Raw genomic sequence first — 23,415 nt, 5'->3', positions numbered from 1 at the left:
GAAGCCACACACCCCAACGCTGGCCAGAGTAGGATAATCACCACTTTTGCCCATCTGGTTTTGCCCATCTGGTTTTGCCAATCTGTGTTTGATGAACCCCAGAATGATGTTACATGCAAAGCTTTTCCCTGTCTGCACTGGTTTATCTGCAGAGGATCCTGTCTGGGTCTGGAAGCAATATTACCTATTCATGATTCTAGTGAAAAAAGTAGTGGCTCCTTAGCCAAAGGTCAAAATCCATATGTCCCTCTGCTTGGCCTTGGCTTCTCCAGCTGCCTCTGTCAGCACTATCTCTCATCTCTCCCTTCCTGACCCTTCATCATCCTCCAGTTCAATTTCAGATTTCCCTCCCATGGGCCCCATGGTTTAACCCATGCTCCCATCCTTCTCTAGCTCCCTTTCACCTACACCACAAATTTGTATTGTTATGATGGTCTGTGCCCTCCTCTATGCAGACTCTTCTCTACTCCAGACTGGTCTCCTTCTGTTTGAAATTAAGTCTCAGGACATCTTTTGAATGCTCTTTCATCCAGCATCCAAATCTGACATTGTCATTGAAGCTCTTGCTTTCTCACATCACAGCCAATACCCTTCCCTGAGACACCTAACTTCTCCTGACGAGCAAGAATACTACCACATGGGTCATGGCTTCTATCCCACCTCATCTTCCCAAGGATAGCCCCTTTCCCTGTCTCATCACACAAGAGCTCTGTAACTCTCAATGCTTACCCCACACCCTACAGTACCCACTATCTGCTGCTGGCTCTTATATTGTTGACTGTTACTCAGGAACTTGTTCTCCTGGGCCAGTCAATGGAAAATGCTTTTGATATTGACTGACATTTTTCCCTTCCTGCCCCTTGTCTGGTAGAAATTCATCTCAAATGTCTGCCAAACTACCTCAGTGACTTCATCAAAACTCTCCTTTGTGTGACATTTACAAGAACACTCAATAACTGTGAGGCTGCTGGTGTTCTGAGACACGTCTGTCAAGATGATCAATAGTGTCCTGGCGTTTTTATTTTATATATATGCATGTACCAATCACAACCTCCTGTCATTGATCCAGACCATGAGCTCCCTGGGGGGTGGACAGCCTTTGATTCAACATTTGGACTAAGGACAATAGACCCAGGGGCATGGCTAGTGCTCCTACTGTCACAGTGGAAAATAACACTTTTAAAGACCCATCAAGATCAAGAGATACCTGCTTGCACTAGGTGTGATCCCCAGGCTAACAGCAGACAACATGACCAAGAAGTCCACTTGCATAACATTGTCAGGTGGGCACAAGTTACCTGAGGACATTTCACAGTGCACCAAGACCCAGTGTCCTGTTGTTGCATCTACTTACAACAACCTTGGGATTGGGCATCTACTCCATCTGCTCTGGGCAACCTGTTCCATCATTTCACCACACACATTGTAAAAAATTGTCTTCCTTTTATTTAGTCTGAATTTACCCTCTTTAGTTTAAAGCCATTACCCTTTGTCATTACAGGCCCTGCTAAAAAGTCTGTCCCCATCTTTCTTATAAACTCTCTTTAAGTGCTAAAAGGCTACAAAAAAGGTTTCTCAGGAGCCTTCTCTTCTCTATGCTGAACAACCCCAGCTCTGTCAGCCTGTCCTCATCAGGGTCACTTTGAGACTGAATGAGCTGGTCTGGATCCCTGAATCTTTCCCATCCCTCTATGTTTGTCATCTAAAGCTGACCAACACCAGCATCCCTTGCTACTGTTTGGCCCCAGGAGCAGAAGCAGCCTTGAGCAAGGACCTCAGAGTGTTCTGGTCCAGATTCTGCCAGTAGCTCCAACCTCCACATGTGCACTGGCATCTCTGCTGTCCAGTCAAGGAGATGCCCAACTGGCCAGGAAGACAACCTGTGAAGATCACATTTCACACCCTGGGCAGCTCTGACACACAGCTTCTACCAAACTGCAAGACACAGGGGGAAAAAGCAAGCCCACATGGAGGTGACTTTCCCTCCACTGCCCAGGAGAGACTTGCAAGGAAAGTTCTTCCACCAGGCTTCAGGGCTGGCCATGCTGTGGGCAGGGCTGAGCCTGCCCTGCTTGGCCACCAGCGCCAGCAGCCCCAAGCAGGACCCAGCAGCCCCAAGCAGGATCCAGAAGCACCAAGGAGGATCCAGAAGCACCAAGGAGGATCCAGCAGCCCCAGGCACGACCCAGCAGTCCCAAGCAGGACACTCTGATGAGAATCCAGCAGCCACATGGGACCTGTGCTCTGCAGCCCACAACGGAGATGCACACACAGCAGGGATGGGTTTGCTCTCATCCATTAGATGAACTTGACCTGAACTAATACTGAAGTGACAGAAGCCTGGCATAAATCACAGACTTTACAGACTTCAGACACACAGGGAGAGCACCCTTACCTCCTTCAGTGCTTCTCACTGGGGCTGGGCTGCATCTCTTGGGCTGCCTCTCTGCAGATTCGGGATTGATTCGCCCTATACAGAGGGACACCACAGCATCTACACTGAGCAACACAGGCCCTGCCTTCCCTGCTGGGAAGCACTTCCCATGCTCAGACATTTTGTACATGTGCACATGAAAAAGTTTCTTGGGCAAGAGCTTGTGCCTGCCACCTTGCAATCACCTGGGCTGCAGGTCAGCAACAGCACTCTTGATCAGGGTTTCTCTAAGGACTGCAAGGCTGGCAACACTGTTCTCTGAGAAACAGGCAAGACTCTGCTTGGTTGAACACAAACAATTCCTTTGTTTTTATTAATGTTACAATTTCACATCACAGGCATTTTCAGGTTCCCTGTGATTACTTTGTACATCCAGTGCTACACAGTTCACAGGCACAGCCAAGGGCGAGAAGGTCCCTCCAGGGCTCTGATGAGTTGGGATTTCACATGACCCAAGTGGGATGTGTCCAGCCAGACATGTGCAGACAGACCTGGGCTTGCTCTGCTTGTGCCTAAAGCTGACTGGGACTCAATCCAGCTTAAGACAAAAGCCACAGAGCCACATTAGTACAGCACTCTGCCCAAGCTCATATGACCAAAGTGGGTGCCCTGGGCAAACACCAACAAGACCTTTGATTTTGCTGTCCACAACAGTTATATGAGAATGAAAGGGTTATAAATCACCAACAGCATAGAAAATTCCTAATAACCGTAACTGGTAACTATTAGAAAGAACAGATTTAAGAGAACAAGTGTGCTACTCTACCCTGGTTGAATGATGGATTTCAAGCCATCTGGTCCTTGGGGAACAATGTTCCATATTGTATGTGTCTGTGGAAAATAACATAAAAAATGCAACTCTATTGTCAGAAGGCTTCAATTTATTTGAAAGGATCCTACATCTTCATTAAAACAAAAAACAAACAAACAAAAACCCCCCAACACATTTAGAAACTCACAAGGTGAGAAAGGCTTGGAAAACCAGTTAGAGGGTGCATAATGAAAGGAAATCCACACTTGGGTGGAAAGAGCTGTTAAAAACCCAATCACCCAAATCCCTCACAACATCAGGGACCTCACTAGTATGGTTTGTGAGAAACAGTTTATTCAGCAAAAATGAAAGTGTTCAGACAGAAGAAAGTGAATTGAAATGTAGCCAATGCAAAGATAAATGTGAATATACACAGAAATGCTTTAATAGTCTGAATGATCATTAAAAGACACAGTGAAAAAACAACCATTCTCTGCATCACCAGAGTCCTCATGTACAAATGGCACCTGGAAACACCCTATAACTCATCCAAGCAGCCACCAGGCTCAATCACATTTAGCTTGGATGCACCAGTGAATAGGAGAACAAAGCATATTTCTGCATGTGTGAGGGTGACAAGACAATACTAAACTGAAGTGAAAGGAGCTGATGGTCTACCAAGCTCTCTCCTTCTATTGAAATAAAATTTTACCATATGCCAGAATTATCTGCAGAGGACTTGGGTTACTTTCAAGATAGAGGGGAAAAATCAATGACCTCTTTCTGTACCGTGGTGCTTTCGGGACTCTCAAAGCAGTTGGAGAGGAAAAAACCAATTTGGAGAGGGGGGAAAAAATACACAAAACCTTTTCATCTCTCTAAGTGATGTGGATGCAGCCTTGATGGGTGAGGTGGACTGGGCTGAAAGCTTTATAAAATGCGCAAATCTAACACTAATCACTGAAAACGACCAAGTAACCTTTCTCACTTCCTAAAGCCACTGCTGGCCCTGGTGCTCACCAAACCTCTCCAGCTGCTGATGTGCTTCACTGACCAGCAGGAAGCTCCCTCAGTACAGACACATGCTGAATTTCTATCAGCACAGTGAGCTGTGGGTGGATCAGTGCTGGAGCAAGTGCAGGGGCTGAAGAGAGCTGGGGAAAAGAGCAGTGCCATCCCCATGGTGGCAGGAATGGTGACAGCCCAGCAAAGCCCAGCACAGCTGAGCACACAGCCAACAGCAGCAGAAGGGAGGAGTGGACAAGGAAGAGGAGGAAGAAAGGAAGATGGAAACAAATAAAACATTTTGGTTTGGGGGAACTGCCTCTAATTAAAACCCCAAAGCAAACACAAACTTGGCAGCTGGAGAGAACAGTGCTGTGTTCTGTTTTGGATTTGCTCGGCATTTATCAGCTTGGTTGGCAGGACACTTGCTAAGCAGCTCATCCTAAGGGAAATTCCTCTGATTTTCCTAAAAATTCCAAGCTGCTTCAAACAAATAAAAATGTTACTTGGGTATTGCCCATACCCAGGTTTCCTGATCAGATAAACACATTCATTTTATCTCTGAACAAATATTTTGCCACTCCCTACCTCTGTGTGAAGAAACCATCTAAGGGAAAGGAGGACACCTGTTTGGTCCAGGAGAAGAGAATCTGGATGTGCACACAACGGTTTGAAAATTGCACAAAACACTCAGGTGACAAATCAAAGTAAGTGAACAGACATGAATGTTGCTCTTGGCCTGGGCACTGGCTATGGTACCATGAAGCTCTGGTTGCTCCTGGAGGCAGCTGTAGCTGGTAACTCCTACCTTGCAACCTGTCTGTGCCCAGTGCTGGGCTTTCTCTTCACCCTTTTTGAAGTGATTTGCCAGAAAAGGCTCTGACAGATTAGAGCTGTGGCTCCAACACTGCTATGTCAATCCAAATTAGGGATGCTGCCTCCTGATTCATACCCAAAAGAGGTTCCACCTGTACAAGGTGATGCTTAGATTTCAGAGGACTCTTCTGGCTATCTCCATGCAGGGTGGGAAACACACCCCATACAGCAGGATTGCACTGAGAGGGGTGTTTCTGAGTGAGAGCAGGTATCTATCACCACTGCTGTCCCTATCCCACTGAGGGAAGTCAGCATGCAGAACAAGGCTGATGTGCTGCACAGAAGGCCATGATGCTCCTACCCAGCTGCAGTGCTGGGAAATGGAAAGCAATCTAGGAGGAGGAGAGGGGAGAGCTTGCACAGAGGAAAGGTACAGCAAGTGGGAAATCTGGATCTATTGCCAGTTTCCAAAGGAGAGGGTTCAGTCACATGAAGCACATGCTGCCCCTGCAGAGCTTCACCAAACTCCCAGCCTGTGCTGCTGATGGCTCCAAGGGGCTGCCACGCCAATGCTCAGCACTGCAGCGCCCTGACAGACAGGCAGCAATACTTTGGGGCTCACAGGTATGCCCCCAAGTCCCTGCACCCATCACCCAGTAATCTGCTGGACATCACACTGCAAAAGTACCAAAGTGACATACGTGCCATAAAAATAGCTGAAACTGGTACTCCTACCCCTTTAATTAGCTTTTAATTGCCAAGTACATCCAGTGCAGATGCTCAACAGGAGTCGTGCTTGAATGCATCAGAGGTGTGAGAGGCTTTTTTGTGGAAATCTTCCTTTTTTCAACAAGTATCTTTGAAACCAAAAGCAGCCTGTGGGAAGACTTGGGAAAACCCAAAGTAACAGCAGTGATCCAACCAGCATGCACTGCTCACCACAGCAAAGGCAAAAGCACTAAAACTCAGTGAAGTTACCAGCACACCTTGGAGGTTTGTAAGCAAACAAAAAGTTAAAGAAGCATAAAGCAGAAAGACTCAAAATTATCAAAAGAGATGGGCAGTAAACAGAAGGAGAAATGGAGAGAAGGTAGATCTTCCCTGATTGTACCAGCTTTTTGTATGGGGCCATGGGTACCATTTCAGTAACTTCCTTCAAACAACAACCCTATTTCATGAATACATCTAAGCACACTGACACAGCCTTGCCTCTAAAACTTTTTATAAACCCCTGTTTTACCACACTAAATACTAGGTTTGTGGGCAAACCTCTTGGCAGCCTCCTGCCCAGAGAGCAGCAGACTCAGCACTTTGCCCAGGGAGCTCTGGCAGATGCACCAGCTGTGGGTCACTATCTTGATTTCAGACTCTTGGAAAGACATCAACTGGTGTAAATGGAGTGTTGTAAAAAAAGCTGAGCTCATCCAGGGAAGATTAAGCCCTTTTCAGTCTGGGAAGTCTCCCACTACATATTTTTAAATCACAGTCATGCATGGGGAGGAACCCAGGCAGAGGACTGGAGCACCAGCCCCTGTGTGTATGCTCTGTGGCTGAGCATTGTGGGGAATGAGCAACAGCCCAGCAGCCGTACACAGCACCAGGCTAAGTTTTTAACTAAAATGGTAAAAGCAGAGGTGTGGGCAAGGGTAGATTCACTGCAAACTAGGAGTATTAACCAGCCAGAAAGAAGGTACACAGTAGCTGCCTCCTCCACACCATATAGAACCCCAATATAATGCCAAACCCACATAGTTGGATTAGTGACGAGCTCCCTGTGGAATAAGTGGAGGAGCAGCAGGAGGTGCTTCAGGCACCTGCAGCCTTTGGTGCAGCCCAAGGTAAGACAGCTGTGCCCCTGCAGCCCATGGAGAACCACAGGGGAGGAGAGATCCACCTGCAGCCTGTGGAGAAGACTCTCACCAGTGCTGGTAGATGAGAGAATCTCCTGCTACTCGTCTCAATAACTTTATTCATCAACTGCAATAAAGCTCAGAGGAATTGTCAGCACTGATTCAGAGGCCTGTGAGGTATTTCCACATGATTTTATTTTTTACTGGCTGCATATTTCTGGCTAAGTCAACAAATTCAGTCATTGCTGTTACACATTGTCCTCAGTCTGACATTTATTTTTGCTCATGGTAAAAGAAACTGCAGTTCTTTCTGATTAACTCCACAGAAATGCCTCTTACTCAGACAGGAGTCTCAAAGCTGGCTTGAACTAATCAGCAAATTGGTTTAAAACAATTAGGTTTTGATGATGAGCATCTTCTAGCACCCAAAATGCAATTCTGAGACATTTATTTGCTTTGAATGTTATTTTTTGTATTACCATCCCTATCAGGTTAATCCCAGACAGGACAGAAACGTCACCAAACCCAGCCAGCCCATCGTGGTATAACCCAAAATAGCACAGTTCATTTCCACATTGGGCTTCTCTACCAAAGCAACATACCCTGTTGCAGTCTTGGCTCTCTACATGCCTTGTGATTCAATTTTGAGGGGAAGAAGTTGACGAAGAAGCTGCAGGAGTTAGTGTAAATCCCAGAAGTGCATCCTGCAAAAGGCAGTAGAAAGGACCCTAAAGGTGACTGCCCAGGTCAATGCTTTGCCATAGAAATACAGAATCATGAACTGTCCTGAGCTGAGGGACCCACAGAGATCACTGAGTCCAACTCCTGACCCTGCACAGCACAACTCCAGGGGTTCCTCCATATGCCTGAGAGCATTCTCCAAACACTTCCTGAACTCTGGTAGGCTTGGTGCTGTGACCACATCCTGGGGGAGCCTATTCCAGTACCAAAACACCCTCTGTGTGAAGAGCTTTTCCCTAATAATCAACCTATACCCCTCTTGCCCCGACTCAGTTTCATGCCATTCTCTCGAGTGCTATCACTGCTCACCAGAGAGAAGAGATCAGTGCCTGCCCCTCTGCTCTCTCAGACTTGCAGCAGGCTTGGCCAGGCACAGCTGTTTGCTGGTGGTCCAGGACAGGACAACTCATCCCTTAAAACAAGATGAATGAGTTTCAGCAAGCAAGCACAGACTCCCTGACAGAGGGACACAAAAATGCCTAAGAAAGTCTTACAGCACATAAAGAAAGCCAAGGCTGTCAGAGTTGCACAGTGCCCTTTCATACACCATGCCCCCAAGTCTGACAGCAGAAGAACGTGAGGCTGCAGCTGGGCTTTCATGGGAGCACAGTGCCTGTGCTGATGGTTTTGAGTTGGCTCAGGGTCAGTGCAGCTTCTCAGTGGGAAAACAGCCCTGAAGGACTCAACACAAAGCACAGTGACTCTCTTCTCCTCTCCCTTTGTCAAAGCATCACTTGAAGCAAAAGCCTGAAAATGTGTTACCTGGGAAAGCAAAGCAACCGCATTAGGGAGCGAGAGCACAAAGCACACGGTGACATTTACAAGTGAGCTTGAGCTCACTCATTTGTATTTCAAAGGCCAGGTTGACACAAGATATTTTTCTTGTTCTAGTTTTGGCTGTGAAGGGAATAATACACAATTTTGAGTGCTACTGCCACCGTGTCAGCTCACCGTGCCAGCTTTCCTGCAGAGTCAGATACAACAACATTCAGCCTGCTTCGCTCGGAGAACATAAGGACCAATCTTGGAAAATCCCCCTTTGGCTGACATAAAGAAAACCAATTCAGGAGGCTTGCTCACACCCATACAGTCACCAACCCATCCTCAACTTCCTAAGGCTCCAGTGAATGAAGCTAATCATGTTGAGTGTCTCCCCTCCTTCAGTAACTTCACCCTATGAAAGTTTGCCATCTTCAGAGCTCTAGCTGACTTATGGTGTCACATTTAGTGACAAAAAAGGCCCAACAGTTTAACACCTTTCTGGCCTCTATCACACTGTAAGATGTCCTCCTTTGTAGGAAAGGATCAGTATTTGTGATACCATCACCAATAGCAGCTCCACCAGCACTAATCAGGAACAACCCTTTTGGTGACAAGCCACTATGCTCCTTAGACCAAGAGCTGTCCCTTCAGCCCAGAAATCTGGTGTAATACTGAGTAGAAATCCAGTTTAGAGCCTTCCCTGTCATGCCAGACACATCAAGATCCTTGCTGGAGGTGGCAATATCCTGCTTTGGCATAACACCTGCCTCAGCTGACAGCCTAGAAACTGGCAGCCAAGGTACACAGAGCACTTACCTGCAATCACTTCAGCCTCACATCCTCCTCCTAATAAACACCCAACTGTCCCAAAGAACAACCCATCCTCCTGCTTTTCACTTCACATATTTTATGTCTCTGTTTTCAGGTCATCAGCCCAGGAACTCCAGAGCTTCTTGGAAACCTTTACCTGCCTACAACAAAGACCATCACAATTCAGCTGGGCAAATATGTAAAACTGACAAAGTCACAATGAGCCAGGTCTCCATCCCCTTGGTAGACACCACCATGACAATGTGGAGGCCTTAAAGAGATGCCATCATATAACAAAGACCATGAATGTCCAGGCAATAGAGATCACCCTCTTCTAAGCAGAACCAAAAAACATGAACAACATTAAATGGTCATGTTGCTACACTGGTTCCCTCAAGTCAGAGTTGACCACAAAGTTTCATTCTTCCTCCATGACTGGATGCCACAGTTAACTCTGGCTCCTTTCCTGTCCCCAAACATATTGGCACTGTCACAGTCCTTCTACCCAGTTTTTGGGTCCATGCATGTGACCCAAGTAGGTACATTAGGAAAGCAAAATAGCAAAGTAAGGTAGGTGTTCAAAAAACTACAGGGGAATCAATTTGCCCAATTAATGATCTTCCCATCTAAATCAGAACTTTCCTTTCACGTTTGCCATCCAGTGCAGTTTCTCACACTGATCTTCTCCACCCACACACACGTTCCACCTCTGCCCTGGCTGCTGTCTCCAGCCTTCATCCACACCTGTGATACTCTAGTCATGGTCCAATATGTCTCCCCCTCTATTTCAGGGCAGTTTTATCCCCATTTTAAAAGCCATTTTCTCCATGTACACCTTGACCACATTTGTGGACCCATGCTCATTTGCACACAGGAATGTAGCTCAGGGATCTGGAGACCTCCACCCAGCAGCTCCAAAGCCCCCACATCCCTCACCTGCAGTCACCTGCAGTGGTGCTCCATAGTTTGTGTCTTCCCATGCCTGGCTGGAGCAATGGCCTTGCTTGGGAATGAAGGGAAGCAAGACAGAGAGACCTGGCAATGGACTGGTCATACACAGCAGATCCAAGCCAAGATCCCACCACAAAAGTGAGAGTTATTTCCTTCTGACAGCACAGACAAGCTTTATATAAATCATATACAGTAATGCATACTCACACAGAGCTATACATAAGATATATATACAGTACACACCAAAATAACACCAAGGAGTATGGATGCCAAAGAAGAGGTAAAATTAGCATATTAGAGAAGTGGCACAATCTTATAAGAGAATGGAAAAAAGGCCTATTTTAAACAGTAATGAACACATTTCAAAAATATTGGATATTCTTGGCTTGGAGCCCTACATACCACAACATACGACAATCACATCAGATTGAAGAATGAGAAAAATCAGCCAGAAGGTCCATGGGAGACATCCCAAGGAAAACAAGGATTGCATGTGGTAGGGCACTGCAGCAAATTATTTCCTTGGCATCACAGAGTGCACCAGTGTTCTGTCTAGTCCAGCCTGCTGCTGAAATGCAACTTTCTGAGAGTCACACAGCCCTTACATGGCAAAAATTAGCAAAACCTCAGAAATATTTTTTTAATCTATTCCTTGAAAGTTAGTCCAACATTAACTAGACAAAAAGCAATGTTGGCAGGGAATACCAGGATGCCATTTAACCCAGAGAAAGCTGAAATGTCAATAACGTAAATTGGAACCAAATAATACTGTTGTTAGCTCAATGACTTCACAACAATCAAGTTAAGGAGGAAAAAGGAGATGGAAAATAAATGAAAATGAGCTGGACAGTTTTTACCACAATTAGATAATGTTTCCAAGGGCATTGAAGGGGTCAGGAGCATCCTCAGGTTAGGAATCAACCCTGGGAAGACTTTACAGATCCTCTAGAATGGAAAAACTAATAAATGCAAGGTAGTACTTATCTGTAATAAAGCCTACTTTAATATTAAACAAGAACTAATTAAATTCAAATGAAGGCACTACATATATTGATCAATAATAAGTGAAAAATGTAATCAGAATCACAGCACTCAAAAATTAAGACTTACTACCAAGATGGGGCAAGTACGGTGATTTGAAGATGCATCCATTCTGCTTAACACATGGACATCAGGACTTCAATGCAATACCTTGGGTAAAATAACACCCCAGCACTTTCTGAGGAGAAATCTGTGCCCAAGACACCAACATGACTCAGCATCATTTGCCCAGCTCAACTTACAGCAAAAATTTTTCCAAACTTTCCCATCCTTTTTGACGCCGTTTTACTGGATTATTTGATTATAGGCATGAGGGATGAATTGCAGGCAGAGGGTAACTCAATCCCTCTCTCTCTGGAGGAGTCCTACTGGCAGCTTGAAGTGAGGTGCTGACCTTGGTTACTTTACTCTGGCTTTTTTCTCCTGCAAGCAACCACAAGAGAAACCTCAAGCAAAATTGTCCGAAACTCTCCTGGCGATTTGGAATTCAGTCCAACATGGGTGCTATTTGAACTTCATGAAATGAACACCTTAAATAAAAAGGTTTGCAGTGGTGTGCAGCTGTGACATTGATTTCAAAGCCTTAACACGCCAGCTCATCAAGAGAAATACAAGCACATTCATTAACTCTCAGCATGCTGGCAGTTTCAAAGATGCTACCCATGGCAAAGATCAGCCTGTTATCCCAAACACAGGCATTCATTTGCTGCTGTAGCCAGGAAACAGCTCCAAGTATTACATTTATTCTCTGTTTCAGGGAAACAAGGACTTAATACTAAATTCATTTTACATACAAGCAACAGAAATATCAAGAAAGTACAACTACTACTGCTCTCTCCCTAATTTTAGCTGTCTGGAAATTGGACATCTAACATAAGCCAAATGTTCAGAAAATTTTCATGATTCATAGAGGATCCTGGTCCAAAGCATTATTTGTTCCCACTCTTTCCACAGAATTAAGTGGTGTTTACACTGAAAAACCATGTTTTTTTATTTCACACCCAACCTCACCTGACTCCAAACCACAGCCATTCAAGAGCCATGAAGTTCACCAAACAGCAGTTGAGACTGGCACAGTAATGCTGGTACAACATGTCCAGGTGGGTCAGCATTTTGGATGCCCAGTCACACTTCTGGACATTTCTAGTCCAGCTGTCTGACCCTGCCCAAGGTCACTTGGGAATATGCTACAGGGCACTTCACACTCAGTGAACTCTTCCCCCTTTTGGAAAATGAAACTCCTTTTATAGCCTTTATCTGTGCTCTGAGAAAACACACAAAAATTAATCCCAAGAAGTACCAAGCTTTTTGGAGGGCTTTGTTTTTTAGCACAACGGTTAAAGAAATATGAAAATTTAATTCAACAAGACTCTCCATTTTCCTTCATCATTGTGACATCTCTCCATGGATAACCTACATGGTATGGGATTTGCCAGCAATCAAACAAAAGGAATGCCCTTTCTGCCACTTCCCAGCTGGTTCTGCCCAACTGCCCAGCAGCCCTGCCCACACCAGTGGGACCCTCACAGCAGAGCACATGGAAAGGTCTGCAGCCTCAGATGTTCACCCAAAACACCACGGCTTTGGGAATAACATTAAAAAGTCAGAACCATCCAATTCATGCTCTTTGAGACTATGCCCAATTAGGAAAACTTCCCAGGAAAATATATTTGCAAAACACTATCTATACAGTAAGGTCTAATCCCCATCACAATGTATAGCTGATGCCTTCCCACAGAAGAATGCAACCCAGCAAGGATGTATTCCTGGCATGTCACTACACATTCCCAATTAGAACAAACATCAGCTCTCCCTGTCATGACCATGCAGAAAGATGGAAAACCACCACCCATCTCATCCCAAGTCAGCAGCTCCCAGTCAGTCTGCTTAAGGGTGCAATAAGGGTAAAACCCTTTCCTCCGCAGATGAGCTCCCTTTATTGCTGTTAGAGACTTCTCAGGTCCTCATTTTGGGAGGAATCCAAATCCAGGCAAACAGACAAACAAAAGAGGAAGAATAAAAAAAAATAAAAAAGGAAACATAACACATGCAGCCATTCGGCAGCTTGGACCCTGTGTTTTCCTGCCCAATTTTTAATCCCCCTTTCCACAGGGGTATATCAGCATCATGTACCCAGCAGCCCCATCACTGAGGCCCCTCAAGCCTCTAGGCTCCAGTTTCCATGCCAGCTTCTCTAATGTGACACTGCCTTGGTTGGAAGTTGCACTGGGGCGGGCAGTTATGACTCAGGGTGACAGCTCAGAAGCATTACCCCTGGGGCACTGTGATGTTAGCAGAATACACCCCAGTTTTCATAACTAACCCTTCTTGACCTCAGCCCCCTTTACTCCATAAAGGTTTTCAATACGCAACTTCATAATTCAGAAAATGAACACAGTTTTCTTCAAACGAGTCAAATTTATTAAGGAAAAGCATCCAAACACTGGCAATATCCCCCCAAAAGAGCCATCTCTGCAGGACATGCTGCAGATCAGACACTCAAGATAAAAATACAGACAATACAAACCACCTCTGAGAGCAGCTTTTTCATGCATGTGAGTAAACCACCCATAGACACTGTTAACTTATATGAGTAAACCACATTAACTTTAAGAGGAAACAGCAGAACCAAACAAACCACTGATGCAAAACCTATAAAAAAAAGGCCAGAAAACACCTGGTTCAGCTAAATATATGCAGGCTGCAACTGGATGGCCTCCATGAACACAGAGAATGGCACAGAATGACAGAATGGGTAAGGCTGGAAGGGGCCACAGGGCCATACACACCAGGCAGTCTGCAAAGGAGACTGTACAGATCCACAGGGATGCTCTGCTCTCTCCAGACACAGACGTGTCACCACTGAACGTGGCAAGCTGCCGGCTGGCCCACACAACCCCGGGAGCTGCTGATGGAAAGCAGCTGGATCTTGGAGAGAAGTCTGCAAGGAGCTGAAGGGAGAGTAGACTGAACAATGTCACATTTTTTCCCCCCAATTTGTATCAGTGGCTCTGTGAGGACAGAACACCTCAAAACCTTTGTTCAAGCACCTGGGTGCAAGGATGGAGCATGCAGACAGCACAGGGCTCAGCCTGCTGCTCCCTCTCCACTTTCCTATCCAAGCAGCCCTGTACACACTCATTGTCCCATGAAGCTACTTTAAAGAAGCAAAAATGTCTGAAACAGGAGACAGCTCAAACAGATTTTTATCACCACATCCTGCACATATCAAGTGAAATCAGAAAGAGGGAGGTGCAGTCCACAAAATAAATAAGCAATTATCCCTCACAGTGCAAGAGTCAATGTCTTGGCTTTGGGGAAGCGGGGGATGGTAGTTGGGGAAAAACTCATTAACACTGGGAAAATTAGAGAAACTATCAATGAAATGGTCACCCACAGGACAGGAGAGCACAGGTGAGAGGTGGGGGGAAACCAGCCATCTGCAGCTACAGCTGAGCTGACAACACCCAAGAGACACATGTGCAGGTCCAAATCACAGCAAAGAAACGAACTCTGTTAAAAGTTCATTTAGGATATGGTGCAAATGCAGGCTGGGTGTAGAACTCGACTGAGGAGGATGATCAGAGCAACAGCTGAGCACTGCTCCACCCTGCACTCAGCATCTCAGGGCTGGACAAGGAGGGTCCTAAATCCACACCAGTTTCGAGCTAAGGCATTGTCCCCACCTGAGCAGGCAGCCCTGGAGCTGCAGCAACCCCTTGGATTCGTGCATTGCTAGTGCATCAGAGATGAGGCAAAGCTCGGCCTAGAAGCCGCTCCAGGTGGGTGTAAAGCAGCCAGTCCCATGTGCTGCTTGTTGGGGCAGGGGCTGGGTGGGCTCTGCTCACCCAGTGTTCCCCACACTGCCTCATCAAGGAGGGCTGAAGCTGCAATCACAGACCCGTTCTGGGACCGCCACTGACTCAGCTGGGCTGCTGTGAAAGCTGGGGGAAGCAGGGACCCCACAGGTGCCAACCAGGGCCCCACATCCCCACCAAAACAGCACAGCCACAGCCCACACTTTTCCGTCTGTGTCCTGGCTCTGGGCTTTGCTTTTTCGCCTCTTTGCAAGGTCGTTAGGTTTGACAAAGTTATCTTCTCCAGTTGGACAGAACTGCTTTTTCTCAGGGTTGATCAGCCTGTGTCATGCAAACTACCCAGGGTGGAGGTAAACCAAGAAAAGGGGCATTCAGATGGTTCCTTTTATGTTTCACAGATCATTTGCATCCTTATTCTCTGCCTTTAGGGCAACTCTCAGATGACTGAACACCTGCTTTTAGCTGCCGAGAAGCACACAGAAACCTCCTTCTCCACCCACCCCCAATTCACACCCCTTTCGAGTACTTAAATGGTGTCACTGAGGCTTGCAAAACCCTCCTCACTTCAGGCAGGCTGCTCATTTCATATTGGTCAAGATGGAGATGACAACATTCTCCTGCTTACCATGTCCCAGAATCCCAAAGCATCCCAGCTCAAGGAAATCCTAAACTCAAAGAAAGCAGAGAAAGCTTCCTGGCTTTGCATTTCATGAGCCCTGAATATCCTTGCTGATATCCACAGTGTCAGCCCAGCACAAAAATGCTTCAAAAAAACCGGAGTGACTGAGAAAGAAAGCCAGATGGAGTGAACTTAATTGTGGAAAACCCAGAGAGATGTCCAGCAGCCAAATAAAAATGAGGCTGTTTCCTCGAATCACTGATACTACAAAAAGCATCCCCCCTTCTTAGACACAGCCCTTGCATCTCCCGTTAAATTGCTCATCCTTAACACCAATTCTACCTACTCCAAAGAATCAGTTTATTCCTGCTCTCTGGATGGAGAATCGAGGCACAGTTCAGAGCAAAGAGACCAGTGGGAGAAGCAAGCATCAAATACAAGGGCACCGTGAGTCCCTGCAACATCTTCTGGTCCCCAAGGCAGACAGACAGACAGAAGGCAGGTGAGGGATGTGCCAGGCTCTGGCAAAGGGCAGCAGTAACCACACAGTAACCACTCCATCATTTCACTGCGACAGTTTCCCGTGCTATAAAAAGGAGAGATTCCTCTCTCCAGGGTGGCAATGAAAACACTCCAATTATCAGCAATACAGAAAAGCTAACAGTAAATTACAGAGAAAACATTAAATAAATGAAGAATAACACACACACATACACACACACACACACATTTCCTTTGCCCAATTACAACTAAACAAGAGTGATGTACTACAGCAAATTATATTTGTTCTTTGACTTAAAGGTGATAATCTTGACAACGGACCATCATCATCAATCCTAATTTCTGAACAGACTGCCCTCAGAGAACAAATATGTTGAGGGCATCAGCAGAAGCATAAACACACCAAAAATCTTCCAGAGTTACCTCTGCTTAGGTACAACACCTTGTACATCTAAATTTCAACCAGTGTCAATATTTAGCCTCACTGCAGTAGGGATGAGCCAGCCCAGGCTGAGCACTCTGCAAACACAAGCAGAACACATCTCCACCTCCAAGAACTAGGAGGGAAGGCAGAGGGGGTGGCCTAGCAAAGTCAGGCAGATGTCTGTGCAGGATTCTCCTGGCTGAGAGATGCGGGGATGTGCACAAAAGCTCTGGATGGAGGTTCTAATCAATGGAGAGCTGACATGCAGGCCCCAGTTCTTCACGGAACCACTCCTGGGGGATTCTGCACCTTAGCCAAGGTATCAGGATGTGGATGCTCCCTCTACAGGTGTCAGGTTCCCATGGGGTGATGGCAAGCATTGTTCCAAACCTTCCTGTGGCTGAAAAGCCACAACCCACATCACTGAGAAAGCCAAAGAGCAGAGCAGCTCCAGGACTGGTTCCCAGGAGGTTACAGTGCAGCCCCAGCAGCCTCACTGGGCCTTAGTGCAGCAGCTCCTGGGGCTGGAATAAACTCCTGAGGCTGGAATCTCTTGCTGATTCTCACTGGGGCTGCAACAGCCAGTGTGAGATGACCCAGTTGGACTGAAACCTCCTCAGCAATCATACCCTATCCTTCAGGAATGCACATATGCTGCCAGTCAGGGTGTATAACTGCCGAGAGAAGGCTCAGACAAGTGGCTCACAGATTTAAGCTGTGTCCAAACATTGAAGAAAATTTAAGGGCAGCTTAGGAGAGGCCAAGCTTTCATGCAGTGGCTTTGGACACCCCAAGCCACAAGCAAGCACCCTGAACTCCAGTCCTCCTACACAGGGTACAGACATTACACGCCTTGCAGACCCTACAACCAAACAAGCTGCCCTGGCTGTGCTGACAATGCAGAGAAACAGGTATTGTAGGGAATGATTCAATCCATTCAGATGCCTACAGCAGGTCAGGGTCAGACACTTCCTAAAAATATCCTTTTCCCTCCAGTGACTGTAAAAGGAGGCTGGGGTGGGGGGGGGGCTGGATCAGTAGCAGGTAATTGCAGCAGAGTTCTCTAAACCCAGACAAGTAAAGTCCCCTGTTGTGAAGCCCAAATACAGCCCAAAACAAGTCCTGTGTGATGCACAAACCCCAACATATTCCAGAGAGTCTCCAGCCCTTCTGAGACTCCCAAGCACAACAGCTGTCTACAATCCTCCCATCAGGCCTGGAGAGGCAAACACAGTGAAACTTGTACCAAAAGGAAATCTGGAGGATCAACAGGAGAGGTCTCACACAAAGGGTTCAGGGAAGACCCAGAGGGCTTCTATCTCTAGGCTTATGAGTGCTGAAAGACATCACCACTCACCTCATTTGCCAGGAAACCCTGGCAGGATCTGACCTCCCTTCGACATGCTCCTCCCTTCTCCTTTCTGCAGTCAATCGAGACCTGTATAACATTGCAACAAAAGAAATGTCAGCAAGCTCAATCTTGTCCCCTCCCTCCAACCAAAAACCTTCAATTGCCTTAATTTTTCAACATAAGGCTGCAGTGGAAACCAGTTATATATAAATTATAGTTTATATAAATAGCAGCTTATGTATACATTTAAATATTTATGATATTTATATATCTATTTAATGCATATTACTTATTTAAATATATACATATATGCATACATATGTATAAATATATAAATTGGTGAAGGGACATGGCGGAAGCGGCAGCATATTCCTCTGCAGCCAGCAAAGTTCAGGCATCAGTGATGGAGCCCTACAGCCTGTCCCATGCTGGACTCCCACAGTGCCCCAGTGGCATGAAAATGCCTGTCAAGGTCCTCCTGAGATGTTCACTGCCAGCTCCAGAGCAATCCCTCAAACACTCCTAAGGAGTAACAGGAGGAAATACAGACAGGAGTGACAGGGAGCCTGGGTGGCCCAGGGCTGTGAGGAAAAGGAATGGAAGCAGCTCCATGACCCAGAGCATCCCAGTGTCACCATGGAGAGGATGTGGCTTTTCCTCATGGTGACCTCCAGACATTGCTGAGCCCTCTCATTACTGCCCAAGAGTCAAACAGGACAGCCACACGGACATCAGGCAGCAGCATGTTCAGGTTCTCAGTGCTCTGCTGGGTGGTGGTCCTCACAGACTGTTCTATCCCACCATCCAGGTCCCCATCCTCTCCTCTCAGGCCACAAAGCCCTTGTTGGCACAACCAACAATTCCCACAGCCATATATCAAACAGCTTTCTATCACACAGGCAGTGTAAGTGTGAGGCAGAGGAGGGAAGGAGACCTTTATCACCATCAAAATCTCCTCACAGCTCAGCCTACTTAAACCCAGCCACATTTGCACTGCTAAATTTGGGAGAGTATGAGAAGCATTCCCTCCTAATGGGAGGTGGGGGAGGGAGAGGCAGCTTCTGGCCTTCTTTAACTCCTGCCAAGTGCTCTGTAATTCAAAGTCCATGTCAGGGAAGCCACCCCTGGCTGCACAGCCATGGCCTAGACCCAGCAAACCTGGAGATCAGGGCCTTAACCCCTTCCAGTCAGCATCTAAGCCTGCCTATTTGAAGAAAATGATTGAATCAGGCTTTAGGAAACAGCTCCCACAGAAATAGCAGGTATCCAGGAGGTATGTGGATGGAATTTTGGACACCTCCACACATCAGCTTCAGACAGCGAGTTTGAAGACCCTGCCCTGAAGGGATGCAGTGCTCAGCCTGGTACCAGCTAGCAGCAATCCTCACCTTCAAACTCATTTAGGAAGCTCTGAATGACTATTTTTGGGTGCAAAACAGATTAACTACTCAGGAAGGACAGCATCAATACCTGCAGCAAGAGGGGTCATGATTCCAGAGAAGCATTGCCCTGACCTGCAGCACAGGCACCTATAAAGCTACCATCAGGCTTTGCTTTTGAGATCATAGGAACAATTAAACCTCTCTCTCCTTGTTGCTGGCAGGTACAGGAAGGAAACAAAGGTTACAGTAACCTTTCTGGACCTGTTCTCTATAAACACCATCAGCACCTGCACCCTTCTCCAGATGCCCAGAGAAATCTGCCCCTGGAAACAGAATCCATGCAACATCTGGTGGGGGCAAATGTGCTGCTGCCCACACCCAACAAATAAACATTTTAATTAATCCCAAAGGGTGCCAAGTCCAGTGGTGTACATGGTGAGCCAGAAATTTTCCTCAATATCCACTGAGACATTCGAGGGAGCTTTTGAGGAATCCAGGCATGAGCCTGGGCAAGCGGCTGGAGACATTTCCCAAGCAATTCACACGCACACAAAAAAAAAGAGAATTTAAAAAAAAAAAACACAACTAAAAAAGAACCAACCTAGGCTTGTTCTCGGCAGAAGTGGGCATCAAACGTCCTGACATCAAGAAAGATGATTAAAGACAGCTGAGGTGCAGGAAAGATTAAAAGAACTAAATATGCCCAACCTGGCTAAGCAATGAGTAAGAGGAGCCGTGATAAAAGACTCCAGGCAACTGAATGAAGGGAGTGGCGTGGCATTAAAGGACTGAATAAAATATCTTTCTGAGAAATGGATCCATCAACGATCTCTCAAGAGATAAGGCACAGCCTCATTTTTTAGGCATTTATATAAACCGGTCGCCAGAACTGAGGTTTTTGAGGAGAAATCCACATTGCCCCGAAGGGAACACACACCAAAGCTTTTTATCTTTTCCATGGGGTGCTGCAAACAAGGACCTCGAAGCCACCAGGGAGCACAGGAAACTTGGGATGGGGCAAGCGTTTCATACCACCTCAGCCAAGAAGAAGAGATATGCCTTTTCACTATAAAATTTATAAACATATTTGATTCTTCACTTTTATTTTTATTCAGCAGCCCTAATCCATAATGTCTCAGGGTTAGGAAAAAAAAAAAAAAAACACCAACCTATTAAAAATGAACAGGTCTGGGGATCTAACAAGCACTAGATTTTTTTTTCACCACAATAAAGGTACATGGCATGGTACCAAGGAAGCAAAAGCCTGGACTGAGCTGGGCAGTGGAGCTCCTGGCAACTGCCAGCCCAGCAGCTCTCTAGACACAGCCAGACACAGAACACACATGGGCAAAGCGACAAAATCCTGGGAAGTTTTTCAATACTTGGCTCTGATGAGATCATACCCTTCAGTCAAAGTATCCTCTGACCCTCTGAAACCCAGGGGCCTGATACACCTTATAAAGATCAGAAATGAGCCCTAAGGCCTGAGCAAACCACCCAGGAGGAGAGATAAACCTGTTATGCTGGCTTTGCCCCAAAAAGCCATGTAATGCACACCTCACTATCAACCCTGTGAAGCCAAACCAGTGGATTCTGTGTCATTTCACATGATGTCCATATGAGCCATATGAGGGTCTTCTGGACATTTCCCTCTAGCACAGAGTGGTGCACCCTAGAGAAGGAGCTTGACCAGGCCAAAACTATTTACTGCATGCAGACATATGCACGGTGAGGTTTTTACCAACACCAGCTTATCAGTTCATCTGATGTGCCTGGGGACTGCAATTGACCCCAGAACACTCTTTCAGGGGCTTCTGCCCTGATATTGCTGATGCAACTCAGCCACCAGGGGTAGGACTTACAAAGCTCAGTGGTATCCCAGATTTGGGTACTTAGAGACTTCTTCCTCCCCAGCTGGGAAAAGCCAGAACACATTTGTCAGTGGTGTAATTTTAAATTACTGTTAAATTCACACAATGGCCAAGTATCCTGTCCCAGCTGCCCCTGACCCCCCGACCTAGTGAGCTAAGGCAGGGTAGTTGAATCTAAGAGGAAACTAGATAGGAAAAAACACAAAAGGTGAGTAATTTTCTTCTAATTAATTCCCTAAACCAGTTCAGTGGGGCTCAGGCAAGTACTAGAAATCTTTCCCCTTTTGGCATGAGCAAGATCAGCTGAACTGCAACATGTGACTGCAATCCAAGGCAACCTTTGTTTGCAAGACCAAGACTGGATCTTTTTAATTTTATTTTTCCCCCCTTTCCCACAGCAACCTCTTAAGTCTGCAACTGCCTTTCTCCATGGGAACAGGAGATCCACCATTAATTGACCAGTGAGTTTTATTGCAGAGTTGAAACAGGATGTTCAAAGAGGATTTTATTGTGGATTTTTTAATAAGTAGGACATTTTAGTAGGCAGTGTATCTTCTTGCTTTATGCTTGCTTGTTTCTTTGGGAGGCTGAAGTACAAAACCAGACTGCCAGATTCATTTTATATACTGAAGAAACATGATTTTGTTCTACCCAATTGTAAAAAGAGAACATAAAAAGACCCGTTCAAAGTGGAGGAAATTCTGCTCCTTATGTTTGGGATGAAAAGGGAAAATTAAAACATCTAAGATAGATTATTATACCTTCCATGAAACCTTCATCTTCCCACAGAATCAGCTGCTTCCATTACTGCAGCAACACTGATGCTGGAGATTACCTGGCTCGGGATACCACTGTTACAGAATTAAAGGTTTGCAGGCTGTATTTGGACAACTCCCTCCTTTCCTTTTGATGTTAATTTTGGGTATCCCTGCTCAGGCCATGACTGCAGTTTTACTCTGCTCTCATCATGCATTCAGACTGACAGCCAGACCTGACAGCTCTCACAGCAGGTGGGGCAGGAGGGCACAGCCCCTCTCTGACCCACAACCCATCCTTCCAGGAATGACTTTGGAGTTTGGAAAAGGGAATGTAAAATTTTGACTTGTGCAATTCCCACTACAGGGAGTGGAGGTTATTTTTTCCCCATTCAGAGAGTTAATAAGAAACAACTCTCTCAAAACACAGATTAGTTTCTACTCAGAAGAGTGGGCTGGGGAGATAGTCCATGTGTTAAAAAGAAATGCAGAGAGCTCCCACAGGAAGAGCCGCAGGAGGAGCTGTGTGCTGGGAAGCAGCCAGTTCTCCATGTCCTTCCCAAGAAATACATTTCTCATCCTGACACATACATTTTGGTACACCCACTCCCACTCAGCAGAGCCTTTGCCGGCATCCATTTCCCTTGGATATTTTATAAATGCTTATCCAGAGCCTCCCATTCTCACTCTCTCATATGGCAGTAAATGCTATTCTATTTTTGCTCCAGTTTTGAAAAAGTGTGAGAGAGAAATGAGTGTTTTTCATGTTTCAGAAAGATGGGAACCTCTGTCTGAGCTGGCAGCAGCTTCTCTGCTGAGGGAGAGGGGAAGGATGCCCTTGCCCTATGCACAAAGCCCTTGGAGAGGGGATGGAGCAGGATGTAAGTGCCTGGACTGCTGCTGGCAGTCTGGAAAGAGTTACTGCTGGGCTGGGGTGAAGAATGCAAGTGACGCAGCAGCATCCTGCAGGGAGAGAAGGGAAAACGTAAAAAAAAAAAAAAAGCCTTACAAAACCTCCAGCTCTTTGGCTGAGGTTCAGGATGACTACACTTTTACTGTAAGTGTTTAGTAACTCAGACTCACATAACCCTCTCTGCCCACTTGGGGCCACGAGATGCAGCTTAGAAGCTACAAGAAATGCTTCACACACACACACACACACACAGCCAATCCCTGTCCAAGAGAGCACAAAAAGCCTTTAACAAATTACTCTGCGTTTCCCATTTAAGCAGAGCTCCATCACTATTTATTTAACAATTTTAAAGTGTTATTTTAGCCTTCCTGGTTTTTGTGTGTTGAGAGATTGTTCTTGGGACAGGAGCCAAAGTTGCTTAGAGCAACCCGGCAGCTGGAGAGGGAAGGAGAGGCAGGATAGAAGAGAGGAGGAAGAAGATGCCAGCAAGGCTTCACTGCGGTCACAGCAGCCCTCAGCCACATTGCTGGAGGGAGGTGAACAGAAAACTGGGAACAATGATGGGGAAAAAGAGCTGGGGTGGAGAGGTGTGTCTGCTCTGTTGAGGTTCTCTGCTTTCA

At 46.2% G+C, this 23,415-nt stretch overlaps 1 long non-coding RNA gene across 2 annotated transcripts in view; it reads right to left on the bottom strand.

Moving 5' to 3' along the window:
- The window catches only part of LOC135443398 (uncharacterized), an 87,906-nt gene that overhangs the window by 47,746 nt on the left and 16,745 nt on the right, over window positions 1–23,415 (bottom strand). For both annotated transcript variants that reach the window (XR_010439006.1, XR_010439005.1), the window contains exon 2: window positions 17,881–17,961. This is a non-coding gene — a long non-coding RNA (uncharacterized LOC135443398). The remainder of the gene's footprint in view (window positions 1–17,880; window positions 17,962–23,415) is intronic.

The sequence above is a fragment of the Zonotrichia leucophrys genome, chromosome 2 (genome assembly GCF_028769735.1).
Source record: "Zonotrichia leucophrys gambelii isolate GWCS_2022_RI chromosome 2, RI_Zleu_2.0, whole genome shotgun sequence".
NCBI lineage: Eukaryota > Metazoa > Chordata > Aves > Passeriformes > Passerellidae > Zonotrichia > Zonotrichia leucophrys.
Note: the sequence above shows the minus strand (reverse complement) of the source record. Positions and strands in the feature narration are given on the sequence as shown.